This window comes from Notamacropus eugenii, chromosome 5 (assembly GCF_028372415.1).
Source record: "Notamacropus eugenii isolate mMacEug1 chromosome 5, mMacEug1.pri_v2, whole genome shotgun sequence".
NCBI classification, from domain to species: domain Eukaryota; kingdom Metazoa; phylum Chordata; class Mammalia; order Diprotodontia; family Macropodidae; genus Notamacropus; species Notamacropus eugenii.
The window spans coordinates 209,409,969-209,417,617 of NC_092876.1; the positions used below are offsets into that span (position 1 = coordinate 209,409,969).

At 39.7% G+C, this 7,649-nt stretch overlaps 1 long non-coding RNA gene across 2 annotated transcripts in view; it reads left to right on the forward strand.

Moving 5' to 3' along the window:
• The window catches only part of LOC140505715 (uncharacterized), a 55,398-nt gene that overhangs the window by 5,393 nt on the left and 42,356 nt on the right, over positions 1–7,649 (forward strand). For both annotated transcript variants that reach the window (XR_011967628.1, XR_011967629.1), the window contains exon 2: positions 7,399–7,525. This is a non-coding gene — a long non-coding RNA (uncharacterized lncRNA). The remainder of the gene's footprint in view (positions 1–7,398; positions 7,526–7,649) is intronic.

A 7,649-nucleotide genomic window follows, 5' to 3' on the forward strand; every position in this document is an offset into this window, starting at 1 on the left:
ACAAACTCAAAATAAAGGATTGTAATAGAATCTCTTATACTGCAGCTAAATCCACAAAAGCAGGAGTTACCGTCATGAATTCAAATGAGGCTCCAGCAAACACAGACACCTATAACAGAATCAGAAATGATATCATCTTGTAGAAAGAGAAGGAAACAATATAAACATTAAATATACATGTGTATGCATATGTGTGTGTGTGGGTCTGTTTGTTGTGGTTGTTTGTTGTTCTCTCTTTGTTCTCAGAGAGAACCAATGACTCAGTAGGAGGATGTCTTGTTTTGCAAGTGAATTGGATTTAAGTGAGGCCGGGCTACGCAAAGCCATTAGCCTCACTCTGTCCTCCAGAGTCATCTGAGTACAACTGCTAAACATAGATCAGGATAACTGGCAATGGTCCTGGATGTGGTGGGAGACTTTGACCTTTTTAATCTAAGGTTTTTCCCAGGTCTCAGTTTCTCTGAGGTAATGTGTAAGTCTGTATACGAACTGAATGTCATAACAACCAATTCTTAAGAGGAAAAGCTAACTGAAATGTAAAAAGACAGCTAATAAGACATTAATTGTAAGTGTCCTTAATGTTCTGTCAGACTTTGACAAATCCAACAGAAAGATAAAAAAATTAAAGATAAATATAGGATAGAAAAATAGCTTGATAGGGGACTCTCAGGAAGATGGCCATATGAAAGATGAAAGGGAGCCCAACTCTCTTTCACTTAAGCAATGATCTAAAAAGAGCAACATATTGAACAGTGACCAAAAGTCCAGAGGAAACTTCATAAATCAGCCCAGAACTGAATAAAGAGAAAATGAGAAGTTACAGAAACTGAAAGCAGAGTATTGCACCGTCACCACCACCCCCAGAAAAAGTTTTTAAAAATGCAAGTAAACAAAGTAGAAGTCCTGAATGTGGAAGCCCCTTGACAGCTTACTGAACAGGTAAGCCTGACAGGCAGAGAAAATACAGTACCTTGTCTTACAGTTGCTTAGAAACCCTAGAGAGGGCAGTAGACCATGTCAGCACCCTGACTATGGAGAGCCTTAGAGGGAGTACCCTGACCAGAAACCAGAGTTGGGCCAATAGACAATGGTGACTGAGAAAACTTGGGGGAAGAAGAAAGGGCAGTAGTCTTGAGTAACACTTTGGTTGGAACAGCCAACTGTAGAGCTCAGACAGGGAATCTGGAGCCTGCTAGAACTCTGAACCCAAGAACACAAGCAGAAGTAGAAGCTTATGGCAGGAACAAAGGGAATCAAAGTCAAGACCAAAAGGATTGAAACGTTCCCATTCAAAAATGTGAAAGGAGGCTGGACCTGGTCCTGAAACAAATCTCAAATTGGAAACTGAGGGTGGAGTAGGAGATAGAGGAGAATAACAGAAGATACCAAATTCTATAAAGACATATTGTGGATCAAGAGGAAAATCTGGAAGAAGAAAATAACTCTACAAAAAGTACAAGCAGGGCCTCAGAGGGAAAAAAATGTCTGAGCCATAAGAACTATAAGAATACCTGGGGGAAGAAATGATGCAAGAGAAAAAATGATGCAAGGGGAAAACACTGGAGAATAAATAGCTTAGAATAGGGAGTGGAAAACATTATTCAAGTAACAAACTCCCTGAATATTAGAATGAATCAAAGAGAACCCAATGATTCCATTAGACAATTTAAAAATGTCTCAAAAGTCTTGGTGTAATTTTAAACTATTAAAACCTCAAACTGCACTAAGATTTTTGGGACACTATGAAACAAAATTTTAAAAATGCAAAATAGAAGCAGATAAAAGTCACCTACTATCTAAAACAACTAACCTAAAAAACTGGTCAAGGAGAGACAATTTAAGAATTTCTCTGAAACTCCCTGAAAACAATAACAAAATGAAAGCACTGATGTCAGATTTTTAAAAATCCTAAATGTAAATTACCCAGATTAATTAGAATCAGAGGGCAGAGTGGAAACAAAAAGAATCCACCAATTACATCATGAAAGAAACTTCACTAATTCCCAGAAAACCTTCCTGAAAATGTCCTCATGAAAACTTCCAGGAATGCAGAGCTTCCAGATCAAATCAGCCAACAGACAGAAAGGAACTCAAAGACCAAGGTACTAGAATTAGGATCACACAAACCCTGGCAGCTAAGTCTTGGAAGATGACATGCCAGAAGACAAACTTAAAGGTTAAGTTCTTACATTAATAGGGGAAGAAAAGATAAAGTGTCCCTTTGGAATGCTAATGTTTTAAGAGATTACATAGGGCATTAAATAAGACAGGCAGAAGGACAGGATTGACCTTGAGACAGGAAAGGAAAGGGAAAAGAGAATAACACTAGGAAAGAAATGAAGAAGGTAGGAAACTTACTATTTCTCATATTTGGGGTATTATACAAAAAGGAAGAATGAGTAGAGGGAGTAAGCATCACAAGAACCTCACAAGTGAACTAGACAAAGGATGATTAAATACACACACACACGCACACAGTTTGATATGGTAATACTTTAAAAAGAGTCAGGGATAGGGAAAGAAAATATTTGTGGAGGAAATGACCAAACAAACTGCTGTGTAGTCACACATCTTGTCCTTGTAAAGCTGATAGGATGAGTAGTTCTTCCTCTCATCATCTGCTTGCCAGCATCTGCTTCAACTCCAGCAGTAGTCCTAGACCTTTCATATTTCTGCTGTCCTCAAAGTAGTTTTAAAAGCCCTTTTTCTTTTTCTTAGTATTCATCATAACCCTCAACTCAGCTCTTAAGAATATGCTCCAGGGACCATGCCATTTTTTTTGTATTTGTCTTTTATTTGTCCTTGCCATCTTCTGTATTTTATGGATATTTTTTTCAAACTGCAAGTCAATGCATCACCATCATTCTGTCTAGACAGTGTCTCTCTTGCTTCCTTGTCAGAACCACATGATCACAATTTTATTCTTCGGAATTTCCCATGCTTCTTGAACATTCTTTCTCTGTAAAATTTTAGGCCCCAGGATTCTACTTACATGTTTTCTGTAAAAAAAAAAAAAAAGCTGCTTTTCCAAAATCTAGAATATCTCACTATACTTAATTTTCCACTCCTTCTGTATCATTCATTCTAAAACGAATGGGTTACACTCTCCCACAGTTCTAGAATCACAGCGTTTCAATATTGGAAGGGTAGCCATCTGTAACTGTGTGGCCTATTCTGCACCTGAAAAAGAATCTCTCTTACAATAATTAACATGTATATTATTATGTGCCAGGCACTGTGCAAAATTGCTGTGTAATTGTCATTTGATCTTCACAAGAACCCTAGAGGTGGTTGCTAATACTATTCTCATTTTACAGATGAGGAAACTGAGGCAAACACTGGGTTAAGTGACTTACCCAAGGTTATATACCTAAGTGTCTGAACTCAGTTTTTACTGACTCTAGACTTGGTGCTCTATCCACTATACCACTTATCTGTCCCCAGTGTACACAAGTTCTCATCCAGCTTTTGCTTGAAAACATCCACTCAGAGGGAACTCACTAGTCTTTCCAAAGATGCCTATTCTACTTCTGTAATTACCAAATAGTAATTGTTTCTCTCTTACCGTGAGGGTCTTCCCCTCCTAGTTTGATATTTTTTTTATTTGATTAAAGGGGCCATCCCTTAAGTAAGAATTTAAAGAATCCTATTCAATGAATGGATGTATCCCATTCAAAGTGAGAATGTGATAAGACCTTAACCTGAAAGGGCCAGGGTCTCCCATGGCATCCTGAGCCATCTTCAGTCATCCTGATGAATATCAGGCCACTGGACCCAGATGGCACAGGAGAAGAAAGTTGAGGTTGGTGACCTTTCATAGCCCTCCCTCACTCAAATCAAAGTCAACTGCAAGTCATATCATCTTGATGTCATGGTCATCTTGGAGAACGAAGGACAAATACAACAACAATAACAATTCTATTTTTGAATTGTTCTCATTGTCCTTTAAATTATTTTTATTGCTTTTTTATATTTATAAAGTATCTTCACTTCCCAGTATTTCTCTTTTTCCTCCCCCACCCAGATAGTCATGCTTTAGAACAAAAAAATTAAAGGGAAAAGGCACAGTTCAGTAAAACTAATCACTATGTGAAATCTGACAGTGTTGTTTCAAATCCACAATCTCTCCTCTCCAAAGGATGGAGGGGGTGAATCCTCCTATTTCTGTCTTTGGAGACAACATAGCACTGTTTCAATCTTTCTGACTGTTTTTCCCTTTTTCAATGTTGTAGCTATTGTATGTATATGTCAGTGCACACATATATGCGTATTTCTTACTTATGCTTATCTTTGTTGTTCTTCATTTTTAAAGAGAATCAATGATATCACATGTGATATCATTGACTTGTGTATGAATTGGATGTAAGTGAGGCAGAATTGCACAGTCTCTCTTCCACAGTGATTGAGGTCCAGTAACAAACAAAAGTCAGGATAACTGGCAATGGCCCAGATACAGTGGATGACTTTGGCATCTTTGATGTCTGACCAAGCTCTCAGTGCTCGTGGTGCCTGCTTCAGCCACTTTCATGGCCATTCTGCTGGGGGAAGTCTTCACATGCTTAGGGTAGACATGCCTCTAACTTATTGAAGGGTCAAGGCCTGTCCATTACCCTCAACGTGGTTAAGCTTGTCTGCTGGGAGAATTTTACTGGGATCTGGATGTGCACATACTACAGCTTCTTGCATCCACAGGTGAGATTTGGGTAAGAACTGGACAACAGAAGTGGATAAGCAGCCCTGGAAAGACTTGGCAAGCTCCCATACCAGAGATGCTAGTCCTCCCTGAACACTCCATATTGGTTCATTAGTCTTCCTGTCCCTCTCCATTCATATTTATTTTTTCTTATTCCACAGAAATATTTCATCACATTCTTAAGCCACAAAAATTTATTTAGTTATTCCTCAGTCAGCAGCAATAATGGAGGTAACCACTTGTGCCGCAGTAGGTCTCCAGTTTCTCAGGACTACGCAATCCTTACCAGTGCTTTCTAGTTTCCTTCTGCTGGCATCATTTTTTTTTTCACATGGATCACCAGAAGTGGGTAGTGATTGTCAGGTATGACCAGGCTTAGGGGGCTTACCAGCATGTCACAACTATATGCCTCAGGAATCTAGCAGGCCTCTGTACTATTCATATTCAGTTACTACATGGTTACTTCAATGTCCCCTCACGTAGAGTCCTGAGGCATCACTTTTTATTCCGACCAGTGCTGAGAGTCTTCCTTCCTTGTTTCCAAGATCCAAAAGATCAATCCTTGGAGCACAGGTAACTGCTTCTCCCCCCAAAATATAAATACTTCTACTGAAAGAGTTACATCTAGTACAGATTTCTAAAGGTTCAGTGGTCCTCCTACCCTTCCTTGTCTGTGTCTTAGCATCCATTAAGATATCCCTTTACCTCTTCAGGATTGATTGTTTCTTTTTTTAAGGACTTCTTCCATTCTTTCAAGGAAATTCTCATTCTCCGTATTAACTTGAAGAGTCTTTCACTTACTACTTGGTTGTCTTAAGTCAAGTGACTGTCACTTAAGCTCCTTGCATCTCAGTTTCCCTGTCAGTAAAATGAAAGGGTTGAAATGGATGGTATTTGAGGTCCAACTCTAAATCTTTGAGCCTATGATCCTAAGAATTCCTCCTGCCTTTTCTCCTCTCGTAATATGGAAATAAACTTGAATTTTGTTTTTTCTGGGTATTGAAATTCAAACTTAGTATATTCTCAGCAGGTCATTGAAAAATTCGCCTTGCCAAACTCTTCTGTACTTGCTAGAAGCAAAGCCTTCTATTCTATTATATCTTTGACCATGCTGGGGAACTCAGTTACCAGTCCTTCCTGAGTGATTTCTGATTCATCCTTCCATATTGCTGGTTCTCTATTTCTCTGTCTTGATGCTTTAACATGGGGGCTCAGAAAGAGAAGTGAGTCTTTTGAGGGTAGTAGGAAACTATTCCATCTGCTATAAGGGGTAACAAAAGACCTGTGCTGGTTTTGTGTGAGCATCAAGTGAGATCTGGGGGGAGGGGGGAGATTACTGAAGGAGGAATAATTGGGTTGTTGGGCTGTGCATCTCTGAGGGTTTTTTCTTCTCTCTCTCTCTCTCTCTCTCTCTCTCTCTCTCTCTCTCTCACTCACTCTCACTCTCCCCCTCTCTCCCTCCCTCCCTCCCTTCCTCTCTTCCTCCCCCCCATCTCCTTCTCCCCCTCCCAGCATCTCTCTCCTTCTTCCTTTCCCCCTATTGTCTCCCCCTTCTGCCCAGCAGTCTTTTTCCCCCTCCCTCCCCCTAGTCTTTCTCCCCATTCTTTCCTATAGGTAGCCCTCCCATTTGTCCTGTGTACTGAGTTATGGTTCCAGCAGCAGAAAAACTGGACTGGTCCATTAAGAGTAACTTTAGTCTTTTTTTTGAAACCTGAAGTAGGAGAGACCCAGCCTAGAGAGAAAATATACTAGAGAATAATACATCTCAGATTCCACAGCCTGGAAGGATGGAGTGGACAATGGGTACTGTTTTCCTGAAGTGGTGATTATGAAGGAGAAGGGTACCTGTTTTTATATTCTTTAAACTCTGAAATTGATTATTTTAATTTCTTAATTAGTAAAGATATTTTTATTGCATTTTATGATCAATGAGTACCCTAGAGCCTGACTCACTGGACTGACCTAAGGTAGGACTGACCTAGGTTATGTAGGATGATGTGTGAACTGGAATCCTGAGAAGAGAGTGGAAGGTTTGGAATATTCACTGTGGGAGGCATTTACCACCTTAATGAAGCATTTAGTGCTGAATAAAAGGATTGCCATGGAGCAGTGAGAACCCACTTAAGGTGATCAGTTATAAAATAAGAGCTGGGAGGTAACGGATAGATAGCTTGAGTTTTGCACTGGCATCTTGATCCCCCTTCTTGCTCATGCCTTCCCTCTATTGATTTTTCATCTGTTTAGCCTGTGTATATTTTGTTTGTTGTACATAGTCGTTTTTATCGTTTCCCTCATTAGACTGTGAGCTCCCCACCTTTTTTGGGGGGGAGCTGCTCTCTTTTGCCTTTCTTTGTATCCCTAGTGCTTAGCACAGTACCTGGCACGTAGCAAGCATTTGATAAATGTTTACTGATTGATTGATCAAAAAAAAAAAGAATCTGTATTAAGTAGCTTCTCGGTGAAAAAGCTATGGAAAGATTTGAACAAGAATTATACAGGATGAGAAATTATTGGTGTTATAGGAAAGGACAAACTGGTGAGATCAAAGATCCGTTAAAGTAAAAATAACACAGTTATATAATCAGATACACACACACACACACACACACATACATATATATACACATGCATACAGATATATTTTTTTCTATGAGGTAGGCCGTACAAGCCTGGTTATCCTTCTTTATTCCTTCATTTCTCACCAGGTTGCACTCCTCCGGACTTTCTACTCACCATGCCTCAGAAACCTCTTCATCCTGAAATTTCCACCTGGGAAGTGCCTTTTATTCTTCCCTCTGCATGGATGGATCCTCCTAGAACCTCCAGCTAAAGGTGCCCAGGCCAGACATCTCTGCATTTCCCACTAGATTGTAATACAGACTTCTCTGTCATGTCCTGGAGCCAGGTTCCTTCTCCACTGTTCCTTTACTAGTTTTTTCCATGTTCTTCTAAGCTG